Genomic DNA, 17,987 nt, shown 5'->3' with positions numbered 1-17,987 from the left:
ATTTACAACACAAAAGAGTTTCAAATACAAATTTGTGCAAAAGATGAAAAAAAAATGGAAATGTAAGCTTTCTTTGTTTGCAGGATTGAAAAAGCTTACAACACCTGGTATTCCCATTCAGTCTCCCATTCAAGTACTAACCAGGCCCAACCCTAGGTAGCTTCTGAGATCAGACGAGATCAGGCGTTCTAAGGGTGGAATGGCCGCAAGCAGGAGAACCTTGCAAACTAGAGGATTAAAATTTCATAGATAAGACCATATTTGTTCAAAACCAAGAAAAAGCATTCCATTTCAACACATCAACATTTACAACACAAAAGAGTTTCAACTACAAATTTGTGCAAAAGATGTAAATAACATGGAAATGTAAGCTTTAATTGTTTGCAGGACTGGAAAAGCTTATAACACCTGGTATTCCCATTCAGTCTCCCATTCAAGTACTAACCAGGCCCAACCCTAGCTAGCTTCTGAGATCAGACAAGATCAGGGGTTCTAAGGGTGGAATGGCCGTAAGCAGAAGAACCTTGCAAACTAGAGGATTCAAATTTCATAGATAAGACCATATTTGTTCAAAATCAAGAAAAAGCATTCCATTTTAACACATCAACATTTACAACACAAAAGAGTTTCAACTACAAATTTGTGCAAAATATGTAAATAACATGGAAATGTAAGCTTTAATTGTTTGCAGGACTGGAAAAGCTTACAACACCTGGTATTCCCATTCAGTCTCCCATTCAAGTACTAACCAGGCCCAACCCTAGGTAGCTTCTGAGCTCAGACGAGATCAGGGGTTCTAAGGGTGGAATGGCCGTAAGCAGAAGAACCTTGCAAACTAGAGGATTCAAATTTCATAGATAAGACCATATTTGTTTAAAACCAAGAAAAAGCATTCCATTTCAATACATCAACATTTACAACACAAAAGAGTTTCAACTACAAATTTGTGCAAAAGATGAAAAAAAATGGAAATGTAAGCTTTCATTGTTTGCAGGATTGAAAAAGCTTACAACACCTGGTATTCCCAGACAGTCCCCCATTCAAGTACTAACCAGGCCCAACTCTGGGTAGCTTCTGAGATCAGACGAGACCAGGCGTTGTAAGGGTGGAATGGCCATAAGCAGAAGAACCTTGCAAACTAGAGGATTCAAATTTCATAGCTAAGACCATATGTGTTCAAAACCAAGAAAAAGCATTCCATTTTAACACATCAACATTTACAACACAAAAGAGTTTCAACTACAAATTTGTGCAAAAGATGTAAATAACATGGAAATGTAAGCTTTCTTTGTTTGCAGGATTGAAAAAGCTTACAACACCTGGTATTCCCATTCAGTCTCCCATTCAAGTACTAACCAGGCCCAACCCTACGTAGCTTCTGAGATCAGACGAGATCAGACGATCTAAGGGTGGAATGGCCGTAAGCAGAAGAACCTTGCAAACTAGAGGATTCAAATTTCATAGCTAAGACCATATTTGTTCAAAATCAAGAAAAAGCATTCCATTTTAACACATCAACATTTACAACACAAAAGAGTTTCAACTACAAATTTGTGCAAAAGATGTAAATAACATGGAAATGTAAGCTTTAATTGTTTGCAGGACTGGAAAAGCTTACAACACCTGGTATTCCCAGACAGTCTCCCATTCAAGTACTAACCATGCCCAACCCTAGGTAGCTTCTGAGATCAGACTAGATCAGGCGTTCTAAGGGTGGAATGGCCGTAAGCAGAAGAACCTTGCAAACTAGAGGATTCAAATTTCATAGCTAAGACCATATTTGTTCAAAACCAAGAAAAAGCATTCCATTTCAACACATCAAAATTTACATCACAAAAGAGTTTCAACTACAAATTTGTGCAAAAGATGTAAATAACATGGAAATGTAAGCTTTAATTGTTTGCAGGACTGGAAAAGCTTACAACACCTGGTATTCCCATTCAGTCTCCCATTCAAGTACTAACCAGGCCCAACCCTAGGTAGCTTCTGAGATCAGACGAGATCAGGCGTTCTAAGGGTGGAATGGCCGTAAGCAGAAGAACCTTGCAAACTAGAGGATTCAAATTTCATAGATAAGACCATATTTGTTTAAAACCAAGAAAAAGCATTCCATGTCAACACATCAAAATTTACATCACAAAAGAGTTTCAACTACAAATTTGTGCAAAAGATGTAAATAACATGGAAATGTAAGCTTTCATTGTTTGCAGGATTGAAAAAGCTTACAACACCTGGTATTCCCAGACAGTCCCCCATTCAAGTACTAACCAGGCCCAACTCTGGGTAGCTTCTGAGATCAGACGAGACCAGGCGTTGTAAGGGTGGAATGGCCATAAGCAGAAGAACCTTGCAAACTAGAGGATTCAAATTTCATAGCTAAGACCATATGTGTTCAAAACCAAGAAAAAGCATTCCATTTTAACACATCAACATTTACAACACAAAAGAGTTTCAACTACAAATTTGTGCAAAAGATGTAAATAACATGGAAATGTAAGCTTTCTTTGTTTGCAGGATTGAAAAAGCTTACAACACCTGGTATTCCCATTCAGTCTCCCATTCAAGTACTAACCAGGCCCAACCCTACGTAGCTTCTGAGATCAGACGAGATCAGACGATCTAAGGGTGGAATGGCCGTAAGCAGAAGAACCTTGCAAACTAGAGGATTCAAATTTCATAGCTAAGACCATATTTGTTCAAAATCAAGAAAAAGCATTCCATTTTAACACATCAACATTTACAACACAAAAGAGTTTCAACTACAAATTTGTGCAAAAGATGTAAATAACATGGAAATGTAAGCTTTAATTGTTTGCAGGACTGGAAAAGCTTACAACACCTGGTATTCCCAGACAGTCTCCCATTCAAGTACTAACCAGGGCCAACCTCAGGTAGCTTCTGAGATCAGACAAGATCAGGCGTTCTAAGGGTGGAATGGCCGTAAGCAGAAGAACCTTGCAAACTAGAGGATTCAAATTTCATAGCTAAGACCATATTTGTTCAAAACCAAGAAAAAGCATTCCATTTCAACACATCAAAATTTACAACACAAAAGAGTTTCAACTACAAATTTGTGCAAAAGATGTAAACAACATGGAAATGTAAGCTTTAATTGTTTGCAGGACTGGAAAAGCTTACAACACCTGGCATTCCCATCCAGTCTCCCATTCAAGTACTAACCATGCCCAACCCTAGGTAGCTTCTGAGATCAGACTAGATCAGGCGTTCTAAGGGTGGAATGGCCGTAAGCAGAAGAACCTTGCAAACTAGAGGATTCAAATTTCATAGCTAAGACCATATTTGTTCAAAACCAAGAAAAAGCATTCCATTTCAACACATCAAAATTTACATCACAAAAGAGTTTCAACTACAAATTTGTGCAAAAGATGTAAATAACATGGAAATGTAAGCTTTAATTGTTTGCAGGACTGGAAAAGCTTACAACACCTGGTATTCCCATTCAGTCTCCCATTCAAGTACTAACCAGGCCCAACCCTAGGTAGCTTCTGAGATCAGACGAGATCAGGCGTTCTAAGGGTGGAATGGCCGTAAGCAGAAGAACCTTGCAAACTAGAGGATTCAAATTTCATAGATAAGACCATATTTGTTTAAAACCAAGAAAAAGCATTCCATGTCAACACATCAAAATTTACATCACAAAAGAGTTTCAACTACAAATTTGTGCAAAAGATGTAAATAACATGGAAATGTAAGCTTTAATTGTTTGCAGGACTGGAAAAGCTTACAACACCTGGTATTCCCAGACAGTCTCCCATTCAAGTACTAACCAGGCCCAACCCTAGGTAGCTTCTGAGATCAGACGAGATCAGGCGTTCTAAGGGTGGAATGGCCGTAAGCAGAAGAACCTTGCAAACTAGAGGATTCAAATTTCATAGCTAAGACCATATTTGTTCAAAACCAAGAAAAAGCATTCCATTTCAACACATCAAAATTTACATCACAAAAGAGTTTCAACTACAAATTTGTGCAAAAGATGTAAACAACATGGAAATGTAAGCTTTAATTGTTTGCAGGACTGGAAAAGCTTACAACACCTGGTATTCCCATTCAGTCTCCCATTCAAGTACTAACCAGGCCCAACCCTAGGTAGCTTCTGAGATCAGACGAGATCAGGCGTTCTAAGGGTGGAATGGCCGTAAGCAGAAGAACCTTGCAAACTAGAGGATTCAAATTTCATAGATAAGACCATATTTGTTTAAAACCAAGAAAAAGCATTCCATGTCAACACATCAAAATTTACATCACAAAAGAGTTTCAACTACAAATTTGTGCAAAAGATGTAAATAACATGGAAATGTAAGCTTTAATTGTTTGCAGGACTGGAAAATCTTACAACACCTGGTATTCCCAGACAGTCTCCCATTCAAGTACTAACCAGGCCCAACCCTAGGTAGCTTCTGAGATCAGACGAGATCAGGCGTTCTAAGGGTGGAATGGCCGTAAGCAGAAGAACCTTGCAAACTAGAGGATTCAAATTTCATAGCTAAGACCATATTTGTTCAAAACCAAGAAAAAGCATTCCATTTCAACACATCAACATTTACAACACAAAAGAGTTTCAACTACAAATTTGTGCAAAAGATGTAAATAACATGGAATTGTAAGCTTTAATTGTTTGCAGGACTGGAAAAGCTTACAACACCTGGTATTCCCAGACAGTCTCCCATTCAAGTACTAACCAGGCCCAACCCTAGGTAGCTTTTGAGATCAGACGAGATCAGGCGATCTAAGGATGGAATGGCCATAAGCAGAAGAACCTTGCAAACTAGAGGATTCAAATTTCATAGCTAAGACCATATTTGTTCAAAATCAAGAAAAAGCATTCCATTTTAACACATCAACATTTACAACACAAAAGAGTTTCAACTACAAATTTGTGCAAAATATGTAAATAACATGGAAATGTAAGCTTTAATTGTTTGCAGGACTGGAAAAGCTTACAACACCTGGTATTCCCATTCAGTCTCCCATTCAAGTACTAACCAGGCCCAACCCTAGGTAGCTTCTGATATCAGACGAGATCAGGCGTTCTAAGGGTGGAATGGCCGTAAGCAGAAGAACCTTGCAAACTCGAGGATTCAAATTTCATAGCCAAGACCATATTTGTTCAAAACTAAGAAAAAGCATTCCATTTTAACACATCAAAATTTAAAACACAAAAGAGTTTCAACTACAAATTTGTGCAAAAGATGTAAATAACATGGAAATGTAAGCTTTAATTGTTTGCAGGATTGGAAAACCTTACAACACCTGGTATTCCCAGACAGTCTCCCATTCAATTAATAACCAGGCCCAACCCAAAGTAGCTTCTGAGATCAGACGAGATGAGGCGTTCTAAGGGTGGAATGGCCGTAAGCAGTAGAACCTTGCAAACTAGAGGATTCAAATTTCATAGATAAGACCATATTTGTTTAAAATCAAGAAAAAGCAATCCATTTTAACACATCAACATTTACAACACAAAAGAGTTTCAAATACAAATTTATGCAAAAGATGAAAAAAAAAATGGAAATGTAAGCTTTCTTTGTTTGCAGGATTGAAAAAGCATACAATACTTGGTATTCCAATTCTGTCTCCCATTCAAGTACTAACCAGGCCCAACCCAAGTTAGCTTCTGAGATCAGACAAGATCAGGCATTCTAAGGGTGGAATGGCCGTAAGCAGAAGAACCTTGCAAACTAGAGGATTCAAATTTCATAGATCAGACCATATTTGTTCAAAACCAAGAAAAAGCATTCCATTTCAACACATCAAAATTTACAACACAAAAGAGTTTCAACTACAAATTTGTGCAAAAGATGTAAATAACATGGAAAGGTAAGCTTTAATTGTTTGCAGGACTGGAAAATCTTACAACACCTGGTATTCCCAGACAGTCTCCAATTCAAATACTAACCAGGCCCAAACCTAGGTAGCTTCTGAGATCAGACGAGATCAGGCGATCTAAAGGTGGAATGGCTGTAAGCAGAAGAACCTTGCAAACTAGAGGATTCAAATTTCATAGATAAGACCATATATGTTCAAAACCAAGAAAAAGCATTCCATTTCAACACATCAAAATTTACAACACAAAAGAGTTTCAACTACAAATTTGTGCAAAAGATGTAAATAACATGGAAATGTAAGCTTTAATTGTTTGCAGGACTGGAAAAGCTTACAACACCTGGTATTCCCAGACAGTCTCCCATTCAAGTACTAACCAGGCCAAACCCTAGGTAGCTTCTGAGATCAGACGAGATGAGGCGTTCTAAGGGTGGAATGGCCGTAAGCAGAAGAACCTTGCAAACTAGAGGATTCAAATTTCATAGATAAGAACATATTTGTTTAAAATCAAGAAAAAGCATTCCATTTCAACACATCAAAATTTACAACACAAAAGAGTTTCAAATACAAATTTGTGCAAAAGATGAAAAAAAATGGAAATGTAAACTTTAATTGTTTGCAGGATTGAAAAAGCTTACAACACCTGGTATGCCCAGACAGTCTCCCATTCCAGTACTAACCAGGCCCAACCCTAGGTAGCTTCTGAGATCAGACGAGATCAGGCGTTCTAAGGGTGGAATGGCCGTAAGCAGAAGAACCTTCCAAACTAGAGGATTCAAATTTCATAGATAAGACCATATTTGTTTAAAATCAAGAAAAAGCAATCCATTTCAACACATCAACATTTACAACACAAAAGAGTTTCAAATACAAATTTATGCAAAAGATGAAAAAAAAAATGGAAATGTAAGCTTTCTTTGTTTGCAGGATTGAAAAAGCATACAATACCTGGTATTCCAATTCAGTCTCCCATTCAAGTACTAACCAGGCCCAATCCAAGTTAGCTTCGGAGATCAGACAAGATCAGGCATTCTAAGGGTGGAATGGCCGTAAGCAGAAGAACCTTGCAAACTAGAGGATTCAAATTTCATAGATAAGACCATATTTGTTCAAAACCAAGAAAAAGCATTCCATTTCAACACATCAAAATTTACAACACAAAAGAGTTTCAACTACAAATTTGTGCAAAAGATGTAAATAACATGGAAATGTAAGCTTTCATTGTTTGCAGGACTGGAAAAGCTTACAACACCTGGTATTCCCAGACAGTCTCCCATTCAAGTACTAACCAGGCCCAACCCTAGGTAGCTTCTGAGATCAGACGAGATCAGGCGTTCTAAGGGTGGAATGGCCGTAAGCAGAAGAACCTTGCAAACTAGAGGATTCAAATTTCATAGATAAGACCATATTTGTTCAAAACCAAGAAAAAGCATTCCATTTCAACACATCAAAATTTACAACACAAAAGAGTTTCAACTACAAATTTGTGCAAAAGATGTAAATAACATGGAAATGTAAGCTTTAATTGTTTGCAGGACTGGAAAAGCTTACAACACCTGGTATTCCCATTCAGTCTCCCATTCAAGTACTAACCAGGCCCAACCCGAGGTAGCTTCTGAGATCAGACGAGATCAGGTGTTCTAAGGGTGGAATGGCCGTAAGCAGAAGAACCTTGCAAACTAGAGGATTCAAATTTCATAGCTAAGACCATATTTGTTCAAAACCAAGAAAAAGCATTCCATTTTAACACATCAACATTTACAACACAAAAGAGTTTCAACTACAAATTTGTGCAAAAGATGTAAATAACATGGAAATGTAAGCTTTCTTTGTTTGCAGGATTGAAAAAGCTTACAACACCTGGTATTCCCATTCAGTCTCCCATTCAAGTACTAACCAGGCCCAACCCTAGGTAGCTTCTGAGATCAAACAAGATCAGGCGTTCTAAGGGTGGAATGGCCGTAAGCAGAAGAACCTTGCAAACTAGAGGATTCAAATTTCATAGATAAGACCATATTTGTTCAAAACCAAGAAAAAGCATTCCATTTCAACACATCAAAATTTACAACACAAAAGAGTTTCAACTACAAATTTGTGCAAAAGATGTAAATAACATGGAAATGTAAGCTTTAATTGTTTGCAGGACTGGAAAAGCTTACAACACCTGGTATTCCCATTCAGTCTCCCATTCAAGTACTAACCAGGCCCAACCCGAGGTAGCTTTTGAGATCAGACGAGATCAGGCGTTCTAAGGGTGGAATGGCCGTAAGCAGAAGAACCTTGCAAACTAGAGGATTCAAATTTCATAGCTAAGACCATATTTGTTCAAAACCAAGAAAAAGCATTCCATTTTAACACATCAACATTTACAACACAAAAGAGTTTCAACTACAAATTTGTGCAAAAGATGTAAATAACATGGAAATGTAAGCTTTAATTGTTTGCAGGACTGGAAAAGCTTACAACACCTGGTATTCCCATTCAGTCTCCCATTCAAGTACTAAACAGGCCCAACCCTAGGTAGCTTCTGAGCTCAGACGAGATCAGGGGTTCTAAGGGTGGAATGGCCGTAAGCAGAAGAACCTTGCAAACTAGAGGATTCAAATTTCATAGATAAGACCATATTTGTTTAAAACCAAGAAAAAGCATTCCATTTCAATACATCAACATTTACAACACAAAAGAGTTTCAACTACAAATTTGTGCAAAAGATGTAAATAACATGGAAATAGCTAAGACCATATTTGTTCAAAACCAAGAAAAAGCATTCCATTTCAACACATCAACATTTACAACACAAAAGAGTTTCAACTACAAATTTGTGCAAAAGATGTAAATAACATGGAAATGTAAGCTTTAATTGTTTGCAGGATTGGAAAAGCTTACAACACCTGGTATTCCCATTCAGTCTCCCATTCAAGTACTAACCAGGCCCAACCCTAGTTAGCTTCTGAGATCAGACAAGATCAGGCATTCTAAGGGGGGAATGGCCGTAAGCAGAAGAACCTTGCAAACTAGAGGATTCAAATTGTAGAACGAACAGACTGAGGAACAGCTTCATTCCGGAAGCTGCAAGACTTTTAAACGCCACTTAGTGGAACCACTGCAACGACACTTTGACGACACTAGTCACTTTAAATACACTCTGCTGCTACCTTCTCCATTTACTGATGTTCTCTCTGTATTTTATTTTTATTTTCATTTTTACATATATTTTTATATATTTATGTATATTTTATTTATTTAAGTACTGCTGTCTTGGTAAAACTGGGTCCTTGGGTACCACAATTTCGTTCCACCCCATGTACCACATGTGATGCGAATGACAATAAAGTCTCCTTGAATCCTTGAATCCTTGAATCCTTGAAAAATTTCATAGATAAGACCATATTTGTTCAAAACCAAGAAAAAGCATTCCATTTCAACACATCAAAATTTACAACACAAAAGAGTTTCAACTACAAATTTGTGCAAAAGATGTAAATAACATGGAAATGTAAGCTTTAATTGTTTGCAGAACTGGAAAAGCTTACAACACCTGGTATTCCCAGACAGTCTCCCATTCAAGTACTAACCAGGCCCAACCCTACGTAGCTTCTGAGATCAGACGAGATCAGGCGTTCTAAGGGTGGAATGGCCGTAAGCAGAAGAACCTTGCAAACTAGAGGATTCAAATTTCATAGATAAGACCATATTTGTTCAAAATCAAGAAAAAGCATTCCATTTTAACACATCAACATTTACAACACAAAAGAGTTTCAAATACAAATTTGTGCAAAAGATGTAAATAACATGGAAATGTAAGCTTTAATTGTTTGCAGGACTGGAAAAGCTTACAACACCTGGTATTCCCATTCAGTCTCCCATTCAAGTACTAACCAGGCCCAACCCTAGGTAGCTTCTGAGATCAGACGAGATCAGGCGTTCTAAGGGTGGAATGGCCGTAAGCAGAAGAACCTTGCAAACTAGAGGATTCAAATTTCATAGCTAAGACCATATTTGTTCAAAACCAAGAAAAAGCATTCCATTTCAACACATCAACATTTACAACACAAAAGAGTTTCAACTACAAATTTGTGCAAAAGATGTAAATAACATGGAAATGTAAGCTTTAATTGTTTGCAGGACTGGAAAAGCATACAACACCTGGTATTCCCAGAGAGTCTCCCATTCAAGTACTAACCAGGCCCAACCCTAGGTAGCTTCTGAGATCAAACGAGATCAGGCGTTCTAAGGGTGGAATGGCCATAAGCAGAAGAACCTTGCAAACTAGAGGATTCAAATTTCATAGATAAGACCATATTTGTTCAAAATCAAGAAAAAGCATTCCATTACAACACATCAACATTTACAACACAAAAGAGTTTCAAATACAAATTTGTGCAAAAGATGAAAAAGAAATGGAAATGTAAGCTTTCATTGTTTGCAGGATTGAAAAAGCTTACAACACCTAGTATTCCCAGACAGTCTCCCATTCTAGTACTAACCAGGCCCAACCCTAGGTAGCTTCTGAGATCAGACAAGATCAGGCGTTCTAAGGGTGGAATGGCCGTAAGCAGAAGAACCGTGCAAACTAGAGAATTCCAATTTCATAGCTAAGACCATATTTGTTCAAAACCAAGAAAAAGCATTCCATTTCAACACATCAAAATTTACAACACAAAAGAGTTTCAACTACAAATTTGTGCAAAACATGTAAATAACATGGAAACGTAAGCTTTAATTGTTTGCAGGACTGGAAAAGCTTACAACACCTGGTATTCCCAGACAGTCTCCCATTCAAGTACTAACCAGGCCCAACCCTAGGTAGCTTCTGAGATCAGACGAGATCAGGCGTTCTAAGGGGGGAATGGCCGTAAGCAGAAGAGCCTTGCAAACTAGAGGATTCAAATTGTAGAACGAACAGACTGAGGAACAGCTTCATTCCGGAAGCTGCAAGACTTTTAAACGCCACTTAGTGGAACCACTGCAACGACACTTTGACGACACTAGTCACTTTAAATACACTCTGCTGCTACCTTCTCCATTTACTGATGTTCTCTCTGTATTTTATTTTTATTTTCATTTTTACATATATTTTTATATATTTATGTATATTTTATTTATTTAAGTACTGCTGTCTGGGTAAAACTGGGTCCTTGGGTACCACAATTTCGTTCCACCCCATGTACCACATGTGATGCGAATGACAATAAAGTCTCCTTGAATCCTTGAATCCTTGAATCCTTGAAAAATTTCATAGATAAGACCATATTTGTTCAAAACCAAGAAAAAGCATTCCATTTCAACACATCAAAATTTACAACACAAAAGAGTTTCAACTACAAATTTGTGCAAAAGATGTAAATAACATGGAAATGTAAACTTTAATTGTTTGCAGAACTGGAAAAGCTTACAACACCTGGTATTCCCAGACAGTCTCCCATTCAAGTACTAACCAGGCCCAACCCTACGTAGCTTCTGAGATCAGACGAGATCAGGCGTTCTAAGGGTGGAATGGCCGTAAGCAGAAGAACCTTGCAAACTAGAGGATTCAAATTTCATAGATAAGACCATATTTGTTCAAAATCAAGAAAAAGCATTCCATTACAACACATCAACATTTACAACACAAAAGAGTTTCAAATACAAATTTGTGCAAAAGATGAAAAAGAAATGGAAATGTAAGCTTTCATTGTTTGCAGGATTGAAAAAGCTTATAACACCTAGTATTCCCAGACAGTCTCCCATTCTAGTACTAACCAGGCCCAACCCTAGGTAGCTTCTGAGATCAGACAAGATCAGGCGTTCTAAGGGTGGAATGGCCGTAAGCAGAAGAACCGTGCAAACTAGAGAATTCCAATTTCATAGCTAAGACCATATTTGTTCAAAACCAAGAAAAAGCATTCCATTTCAACACATCAAAATTTACAACACAAAAGAGTTTCAACTACAAATTTGTGCAAAACATGTAAATAACATGGAAACGTAAGCTTTAATTGTTTGCAGGACTGGAAAAGCTTACAACACCTGGTATTCCCAGACAGTCTCCCATTCAAGTACTAACCAGGCCCAACCCTAGGTAGCTTCTGAGATCAGACGAGATCAGGCGTTCTAAGGGGGGAATGGCCGTAAGCAGAAGAACCTTGCAAACTAGAGGATTCAAATTGTAGAACGAACAGACTGAGGAACAGCTTCATTCCGGAAGCTGCAAGACTTTTAAACGCCACTTAGTGGAACCACTGCAACGACACTTTGACGACACTAGTCACTTTAAATACACTCTGCTGCTACCTTCTCCATTTACTGATGTTCTCTCTGTATTTTATTTTTATTTTCATTTTTACATATATTTTTATATATTTATGTATATTTTATTTATTTAAGTACTGCTGTCTGGGTAAAACTGGGTCCTTGGGTACCACAATTTCGTTCCACCCCATGTACCACATGTGATGCGAATGACAATAAAGTCTCCTTGAATCCTTGAATCCTTGAATCCTTGAAAAATTTCATAGATAAGACCATATTTGTTCAAAACCAAGAAAAAGCATTCCATTTCAACACATCAAAATTTACAACACAAAAGAGTTTCAACTACAAATTTGTGCAAAAGATGTAAATAACATGGAAATGTAAGCTTTAATTGTTTGCAGAACTGGAAAAGCTTACAACACCTGGTATTCCCAGACAGTCTCCCATTCAAGTACTAACCAGGCCCAACCCTACGTAGCTTCTGAGATCAGATGAGATCAGGCGTTCTAAGGGTGGAATGGCCGTAAGCAGAAGAACCTTGCAAACTAGAGGATTCAAATTTCATAGATAAGACCATATTTGTTCAAAATCAAGAAAAAGCATTCCATTTTAACACATCAACATTTACAACACAAAAGAGTTTCAAATACAAATTTGTGCAAAAGATGTAAATAACATGGAAATGTAAGCTTTAATTGTTTGCAGGACTGGAAAAGCTTACAACACCTGGTATTCCCATTCAGTCTCCCATTCAAGTACTAACCAGGCCCAACCCTAGGTAGCTTCTGAGATCAGACGAGATCAGGCGTTCTAAGGGTGGAATGGCCGTAAGCAGAAGAACCTTGCAAACTAGAGGATTCAAATTTCATAGCTAAGACCATATTTTTTCAAACCCAAGAAAAAGCATTCCATTTCAACACATCAACATTTACAACACAAAAGAGTTTCAACTACAAATTTGTGCAAAAGATGTAAATAACATGGAAATGTAAGCTTTAATTGTTTGCAGGACTGGAAAAGCATACAACACCTGGTATTCCCAGAGAGTCTCCCATTCAAGTACTAACCAGGCCCAACCCTAGGTAGCTTCTGAGATCAAACGAGATCAGGCGTTCTAAGGGTGGAATGGCCATAAGCAGAAGAACCTTGCAAACTAGAGGATTCAAATTTCATAGATAAGACCATATTTGTTCAAAATCAAGAAAAAGCATTCCATTACAACACATCAACATTTACAACACAAAAGAGTTTCAAATACAAATTTGTGCAAAAGATGAAAAAGAAATGGAAATGTAAGCTTTCATTGTTTGCAGGATTGAAAAAGCTTATAACACCTAGTATTCCCAGACAGTCTCCCATTCTAGTACTAACCAGGCCCAACCCTAGGTAGCTTCTGAGATCAGACAAGATCAGGCGTTCTAAGGGTGGAATGGCCGTAAGCAGAAGAACCGTGCAAACTAGAGAATTCCAATTTCATAGCTAAGACCATATTTGTTCAAAACCAAGAAAAAGCATTCCATTTCAACACATCAAAATTTACAACACAAAAGAGTTTCAACTACAAATTTGTGCAAAACATGTAAATAACATGGAAACATAAGCTTTAATTGTTTGCAGGACTGGAAAAGCTTACAACACCTGGTATTCCCAGACAGTCTCCCATTCAAGTACTAACCAGGCCCAACCCTAGGTAGCTTCTGAGATCAGACGAGATCAGGCGTTCTAAGGGGGGAATGGCCGTAAGCAGAAGAACCTTGCAAACTAGAGGATTCAAATTGTAGAACGAACAGACTGAGGAACAGCTTCATTCCGGAAGCTGCAAGACTTTTAAACGCCACTTAGTGGAACCACTGCAACGACACTTTGACGACACTAGTCACTTTAAATACACTCTGCTGCTACCTTCTCCATTTACTGATGTTCTCTCTGTATTTTATTTTTATTTTCATTTTTACATATATTTTTATATATTTATGTATATTTTATTTATTTAAGTACTGCTGTCTGGGTAAAACTGGGTCCTTGGGTACCACAATTTCGTTCCACCCCATGTACCACATGTGATGCGAATGACAATAAAGTCTCCTTGAATCCTTGAATCCTTGAATCCTTGAAAAATTTCATAGATAAGACCATATTTGTTCAAAACCAAGAAAAAGCATTCCATTTCAACACATCAAAATTTACAACACAAAAGAGTTTCAACTACAAATTTGTGCAAAAGATGTAAATAACATGGAAATGTAAGCTTTAATTGTTTGCAGAACTGGAAAAGCTTACAACACCTGGTATTCCCAGACAGTCTCCCATTCAAGTACTAACCAGGCCCAACCCTACGTAGCTTCTGAGATCAGATGAGATCAGGCGTTCTAAGGGTGGAATGGCCGTAAGCAGAAGAACCTTGCAAACTAGAGGATTCAAATTTCATAGATAAGACCATATTTGTTCAAAATCAAGAAAAAGCATTCCATTTTAACACATCAACATTTACAACACAAAAGAGTTTCAAATACAAATTTGTGCAAAAGATGTAAATAACATGGAAATGTAAGCTTTAATTGTTTGCAGGACTGGAAAAGCTTACAACACCTGGTATTCCCATTCAGTCTCCCATTCAAGTACTAACCAGGCCCAACCCTAGGTAGCTTCTGAGATCAGACGAGATCAGGCGTTCTAAGGGTGGAATGGCCGTAAGCAGAAGAACCTTGCAAACTAGAGGATTCAAATTTCATAGCTAAGACCATATTTTTTCAAAACCAAGAAAAAGCATTCCATTTCAACACATCAACATTTACAACACAAAAGAGTTTCAACTACAAATTTGTGCAAAAGATGTAAATAACATGGAAATGTAAGCTTTAATTGTTTGCAGGACTGGAAAAGCATACAACACCTGGTATTCCCAGAGAGTCTCCCATTCAAGTACTAACCAGGCCCAACCCTAGGTAGCTTCTGAGATCAAACGAGATCAGGCGTTCTAAGGGTGGAATGGCCATAAGCAGAAGAACCTTGCAAACTAGAGGATTCAAATTTCATAGATAAGACCATATTTGTTCAAAATCAAGAAAAAGCATTCCATTACAACACATCAAAATTTACAACACAAAAGAGTTTCAAATACAAATTTGTGCAAAAGATGAAAAAGAAATGGAAATGTAAGCTTTCATTGTTTGCAGGATTGAAAAAGCTTACAACACCTAGTATTCCCAGACAGTCTCCCATTCAAGTACTAACCAGGCCCAACACTAGGTAGCTTCTGAGATCAGACAAGATCAGGCGTTCTAAGGGTGGAATGGCCGTAAGCAGAAGAACCGTGCAAACTAGAGAATTCCAATTTCATAGCTAAGACCATATTTGTTCAAAACCAAGAAAAAGCATTCCATTTCAACACATCAAAATTTACAACACAAAAGAGTTTCAACTACAAATTTGTGCAAAACATGTAAATAAAATGGAAATGTAAGCTTTAATTGTTTGCAGGACTGGAAAAGCTTACAACACCTGGTATTCCCAGACAGTCTCCCATTCAAGTACTAACCAGGCCCAACCCTAGGTAGCTTCTGAGATCAGACGAGATCAGGCGTTCTAAGGGTGGAATGGCCGTAAGCAGAAGAACTTTGCAAACTAGAGGATTCAAATTTCATAGCTAAGACCATATTTGTTCAAAACCAAGAAAAAGCATTCCATTTTAACACATCAACATTTACAACACAAAAGAGTTTCAACTACAAATTTGTGCAAAAGATGTAAATAACATGGAAATGTAAGCTTTCTTTGTTTGCAGGATTGAAAAAGCTTACAACACCTGGTATTCCCATTCAGTCTCCCATTCAAGTACTAACCAGGCCCAACCCTAGCTAGCTTCTGAGATCAGACAAGATCAGGCATTCAAAGGGTGGAATGGCCGCAAGCAGAAAAACCTTGCAAACTAGAGGATTCAAATTTCATAGATAAGACCATATTTGTTCAAAACCAAGAAAAAGCATTCCATTTCAACACATCAAAATTTACAACACAAAAGAGTTTCAACTACAAATTTGTGCAAAAGATGTAAATAACATGGAAATGTAAGCTTTAATTGTTTGCAGGACTGGAAAAGCTTACAACACCTGGTATTCTCAGACAGTCTCCCATTCAAGTACTAACCAGGCCCAACCCTAGGTAGCTTCTGAGATCAGACGAGATCAGGCGATCTAAGGGTGGAATGGCCATAAGCAGAAGAACCTTGCAAACTAGAGGATTCAAATTTCATAGCTAAGACCATATTTGTTCAAAATCAAGAAAAAGCATTCCATTTTAACACATCAACATTTACAACACAAAAGAGTTTCAACTACAAATTTGTGCAAAAGATGTAAATAACATGGAAATGTAAGCTTTCATTGTTTGCAGGATTGAAAAAGCTTACAACACCTAGTATTCCCAGACAGTCTCCCATTCAAGTACTAACCAGGCCCAACACTAGGTAGCTTCTGAGATCAGACAAGATCAGGCGTTCTAAGGGTGGAATGGCCGTAAGCAGAAGAACCGTGCAAACTAGAGAATTCCAATTTCATAGCTAAGACCATATTTGTTCAAAACCAAGAAAAAGCATTCCATTTCAACACATCAAAATTTACAACACAAAAGAGTTTCAACTACAAATTTGTGCAAAACATGTAAATAAAATGGAAATGTAAGCTTTAATTGTTTGCAGGACTGGAAAAGCTTACAACACCTGGTATTCCCAGACAGTCTCCCATTCAAGTACTAACCAGGCCCAACCCTAGCTAGCTTCTGAGATCAGACGAGATCAGGCGTTCTAAGGGTGGAATGGCCGTAAGCAGAAGAACTTTGCAAACTAGAGGATTCAAATTTCATAGCTAAGACCATATTTGTTCAAAACCAAGAAAAAGCATTCCATTTTAACACATCAACATTTACAACACAAAAGAGTTTCAACTACAAATTTGTGCAAAAGATGTAAATAACATGGAAATGTAAGCTTTCTTTGTTTGCAGGATTGAAAAAGCTTACAACACCTGGTATTCCCATTCAGTCTCCCATTCAAGTACTAACCAGGCCCAACCCTAGCTAGCTTCTGAGATCAGACAAGATCAGGCATTCAAAGGGTGGAATGGCCGCAAGCAGAAAAACCTTGCAAACTAGAGGATTCAAATTTCATAGATAAGACCATATTTGTTCAAAACCAAGAAAAAGCATTCCATTTCAACACATCAAAATTTACAACACAAAAGAGTTTCAACTACAAATTTGTGCAAAAGATGTAAATAACATGGAAATGTAAGCTTTAATTGTTTGCAGGACTGGAAAAGCTTACAACACCTGGTATTCCCAGACAGTCTCCCATTCAAGTACTAACCAGGCCCAACCCTAGGTAGCTTCTGAGATCAGACGAGATCAGGCGATCTAAGGGTGGAATGGCCATAAGCAGAAGAACCTTGCAAACTAGAGGATTCAAATTTCATAGCTAAGACCATATTTGTTCAAAATCAAGAAAAAGCATTCCATTTTAACACATCAACATTGACAACACAAAAGAGTTTCAACTACAAATTTGTGCAAAAGATGTAAATAACATGGAAATGTAAGCTTTAATTGTTTGCAGGACTGGAAAAGCTTACAACACCTGGTATTCCCATTCAGTCTCCCATTCAAGTACTAACCAGGCCCAACCCTAGGTAGCTTCTGATATCAGACGAGATCAGGCGTTCTAAGGGTGGAATGGCCGTAAGCAGAAGAACCTTGCAAACTCGAGGATTCAAATTTCATAGCCAAGACCATATTTGTTCAAAACTAAGAAAAAGCATTTCATTTTAACACATCAAAATTTAAAACACAAAAGAGTTTCAACTACAAATTTGTGCAAAAGATGTAAATAACATGGAAATGTAAGCTTTAATTGTTTG

The 17,987-nt window shown here is 37.6% G+C and overlaps 2 non-coding genes and 49 pseudogenes across 2 annotated transcripts; all 51 read right to left on the bottom strand.

The window, feature by feature from the left end:
* Positions 1-92: 92 nt before the first annotated feature.
* LOC140570497 (5S ribosomal RNA) lies at positions 93-211 on the bottom strand (annotated as a pseudogene).
* Positions 212-396: 185 nt separating this feature from the next.
* Positions 397-515, bottom strand: LOC140566913 (5S ribosomal RNA; annotated as a pseudogene).
* Positions 516-700: 185 nt separating this feature from the next.
* Positions 701-819, bottom strand: LOC140571388 (5S ribosomal RNA; annotated as a pseudogene).
* Positions 820-1,003: 184 nt separating this feature from the next.
* LOC140572483 (5S ribosomal RNA) lies at positions 1,004-1,122 on the bottom strand (annotated as a pseudogene).
* A 185-nt stretch (positions 1,123-1,307) lies between these two features.
* On the bottom strand, positions 1,308-1,426 carry LOC140570859 (5S ribosomal RNA; annotated as a pseudogene).
* A 185-nt stretch (positions 1,427-1,611) lies between these two features.
* On the bottom strand, positions 1,612-1,730 carry LOC140566525 (5S ribosomal RNA; annotated as a pseudogene).
* A 185-nt stretch (positions 1,731-1,915) lies between these two features.
* LOC140568432 (5S ribosomal RNA) lies at positions 1,916-2,034 on the bottom strand (annotated as a pseudogene).
* Positions 2,035-2,219: 185 nt separating this feature from the next.
* On the bottom strand, positions 2,220-2,338 carry LOC140572482 (5S ribosomal RNA; annotated as a pseudogene).
* A 185-nt stretch (positions 2,339-2,523) lies between these two features.
* LOC140570858 (5S ribosomal RNA) lies at positions 2,524-2,642 on the bottom strand (annotated as a pseudogene).
* A 185-nt stretch (positions 2,643-2,827) lies between these two features.
* On the bottom strand, positions 2,828-2,946 carry LOC140567586 (5S ribosomal RNA; annotated as a pseudogene).
* A 185-nt stretch (positions 2,947-3,131) lies between these two features.
* Positions 3,132-3,250, bottom strand: LOC140567588 (5S ribosomal RNA; annotated as a pseudogene).
* Positions 3,251-3,435: 185 nt separating this feature from the next.
* Positions 3,436-3,554, bottom strand: LOC140568431 (5S ribosomal RNA; annotated as a pseudogene).
* Positions 3,555-3,739: 185 nt separating this feature from the next.
* On the bottom strand, positions 3,740-3,858 carry LOC140570678 (5S ribosomal RNA; annotated as a pseudogene).
* A 185-nt stretch (positions 3,859-4,043) lies between these two features.
* Positions 4,044-4,162, bottom strand: LOC140568429 (5S ribosomal RNA; annotated as a pseudogene).
* A 185-nt stretch (positions 4,163-4,347) lies between these two features.
* On the bottom strand, positions 4,348-4,466 carry LOC140570412 (5S ribosomal RNA; annotated as a pseudogene).
* A 185-nt stretch (positions 4,467-4,651) lies between these two features.
* On the bottom strand, positions 4,652-4,770 carry LOC140566016 (5S ribosomal RNA; annotated as a pseudogene).
* A 185-nt stretch (positions 4,771-4,955) lies between these two features.
* LOC140572228 (5S ribosomal RNA) lies at positions 4,956-5,074 on the bottom strand (annotated as a pseudogene).
* A 794-nt stretch (positions 5,075-5,868) lies between these two features.
* On the bottom strand, positions 5,869-5,987 carry LOC140568250 (5S ribosomal RNA; annotated as a pseudogene).
* A 185-nt stretch (positions 5,988-6,172) lies between these two features.
* LOC140567461 (5S ribosomal RNA) lies at positions 6,173-6,291 on the bottom strand (annotated as a pseudogene).
* A 184-nt stretch (positions 6,292-6,475) lies between these two features.
* On the bottom strand, positions 6,476-6,594 carry LOC140571166 (5S ribosomal RNA; annotated as a pseudogene).
* A 490-nt stretch (positions 6,595-7,084) lies between these two features.
* LOC140570667 (5S ribosomal RNA) lies at positions 7,085-7,203 on the bottom strand (annotated as a pseudogene).
* A 185-nt stretch (positions 7,204-7,388) lies between these two features.
* LOC140571069 (5S ribosomal RNA) lies at positions 7,389-7,507 on the bottom strand (annotated as a pseudogene).
* A 185-nt stretch (positions 7,508-7,692) lies between these two features.
* Positions 7,693-7,811, bottom strand: LOC140572569 (5S ribosomal RNA; annotated as a pseudogene).
* A 185-nt stretch (positions 7,812-7,996) lies between these two features.
* LOC140566102 (5S ribosomal RNA) lies at positions 7,997-8,115 on the bottom strand (annotated as a pseudogene).
* Positions 8,116-8,300: 185 nt separating this feature from the next.
* Positions 8,301-8,419, bottom strand: LOC140572699 (5S ribosomal RNA; annotated as a pseudogene).
* Positions 8,420-8,723: 304 nt separating this feature from the next.
* LOC140571337 (5S ribosomal RNA) lies at positions 8,724-8,842 on the bottom strand (annotated as a pseudogene).
* Positions 8,843-9,370: 528 nt separating this feature from the next.
* Positions 9,371-9,489, bottom strand: LOC140568464 (5S ribosomal RNA; annotated as a pseudogene).
* A 185-nt stretch (positions 9,490-9,674) lies between these two features.
* Positions 9,675-9,793, bottom strand: LOC140568428 (5S ribosomal RNA; annotated as a pseudogene).
* Positions 9,794-9,978: 185 nt separating this feature from the next.
* Positions 9,979-10,097, bottom strand: LOC140571787 (5S ribosomal RNA; annotated as a pseudogene).
* Positions 10,098-10,282: 185 nt separating this feature from the next.
* LOC140572260 (5S ribosomal RNA) lies at positions 10,283-10,401 on the bottom strand (annotated as a pseudogene).
* A 185-nt stretch (positions 10,402-10,586) lies between these two features.
* LOC140566578 (5S ribosomal RNA) lies at positions 10,587-10,705 on the bottom strand (annotated as a pseudogene).
* Positions 10,706-11,233: 528 nt separating this feature from the next.
* On the bottom strand, positions 11,234-11,352 carry LOC140567704 (5S ribosomal RNA; annotated as a pseudogene).
* A 185-nt stretch (positions 11,353-11,537) lies between these two features.
* LOC140566694 (5S ribosomal RNA) lies at positions 11,538-11,656 on the bottom strand (annotated as a pseudogene).
* Positions 11,657-11,841: 185 nt separating this feature from the next.
* On the bottom strand, positions 11,842-11,960 carry LOC140566567 (5S ribosomal RNA; annotated as a pseudogene).
* Positions 11,961-12,488: 528 nt separating this feature from the next.
* Positions 12,489-12,607, bottom strand: LOC140571681 (5S ribosomal RNA). Its single transcript, XR_011980652.1, has one exon. It is a non-coding gene; the product is annotated as a 5S ribosomal RNA (ribosomal RNA).
* A 185-nt stretch (positions 12,608-12,792) lies between these two features.
* Positions 12,793-12,911, bottom strand: LOC140568427 (5S ribosomal RNA; annotated as a pseudogene).
* A 185-nt stretch (positions 12,912-13,096) lies between these two features.
* On the bottom strand, positions 13,097-13,215 carry LOC140571786 (5S ribosomal RNA; annotated as a pseudogene).
* A 185-nt stretch (positions 13,216-13,400) lies between these two features.
* Positions 13,401-13,519, bottom strand: LOC140566693 (5S ribosomal RNA; annotated as a pseudogene).
* Positions 13,520-13,704: 185 nt separating this feature from the next.
* On the bottom strand, positions 13,705-13,823 carry LOC140566555 (5S ribosomal RNA; annotated as a pseudogene).
* A 528-nt stretch (positions 13,824-14,351) lies between these two features.
* Positions 14,352-14,470, bottom strand: LOC140570509 (5S ribosomal RNA). Its single transcript, XR_011980645.1, has one exon. It is a non-coding gene; the product is annotated as a 5S ribosomal RNA (ribosomal RNA).
* Positions 14,471-14,655: 185 nt separating this feature from the next.
* LOC140568426 (5S ribosomal RNA) lies at positions 14,656-14,774 on the bottom strand (annotated as a pseudogene).
* Positions 14,775-14,959: 185 nt separating this feature from the next.
* LOC140571783 (5S ribosomal RNA) lies at positions 14,960-15,078 on the bottom strand (annotated as a pseudogene).
* Positions 15,079-15,263: 185 nt separating this feature from the next.
* On the bottom strand, positions 15,264-15,382 carry LOC140566986 (5S ribosomal RNA; annotated as a pseudogene).
* A 185-nt stretch (positions 15,383-15,567) lies between these two features.
* On the bottom strand, positions 15,568-15,686 carry LOC140570655 (5S ribosomal RNA; annotated as a pseudogene).
* A 185-nt stretch (positions 15,687-15,871) lies between these two features.
* On the bottom strand, positions 15,872-15,990 carry LOC140566895 (5S ribosomal RNA; annotated as a pseudogene).
* Positions 15,991-16,175: 185 nt separating this feature from the next.
* Positions 16,176-16,294, bottom strand: LOC140571203 (5S ribosomal RNA; annotated as a pseudogene).
* Positions 16,295-16,479: 185 nt separating this feature from the next.
* Positions 16,480-16,598, bottom strand: LOC140566985 (5S ribosomal RNA; annotated as a pseudogene).
* A 185-nt stretch (positions 16,599-16,783) lies between these two features.
* Positions 16,784-16,902, bottom strand: LOC140569553 (5S ribosomal RNA; annotated as a pseudogene).
* Positions 16,903-17,087: 185 nt separating this feature from the next.
* Positions 17,088-17,206, bottom strand: LOC140566894 (5S ribosomal RNA; annotated as a pseudogene).
* Positions 17,207-17,391: 185 nt separating this feature from the next.
* Positions 17,392-17,510, bottom strand: LOC140570389 (5S ribosomal RNA; annotated as a pseudogene).
* A 185-nt stretch (positions 17,511-17,695) lies between these two features.
* Positions 17,696-17,814, bottom strand: LOC140572227 (5S ribosomal RNA; annotated as a pseudogene).
* Between the last annotated feature and the right edge of the window lie 173 nt (positions 17,815-17,987).

The sequence above is a fragment of the Salminus brasiliensis genome, chromosome 11 (genome assembly GCF_030463535.1).
Source record: "Salminus brasiliensis chromosome 11, fSalBra1.hap2, whole genome shotgun sequence".
In the NCBI taxonomy this organism is placed as follows: Eukaryota; Metazoa; Chordata; class Actinopteri; order Characiformes; family Bryconidae; genus Salminus; species Salminus brasiliensis.
The sequence above is the reverse complement of the archived record's forward strand: the minus strand, read 5'-3'. Positions and strand labels throughout refer to the sequence as shown.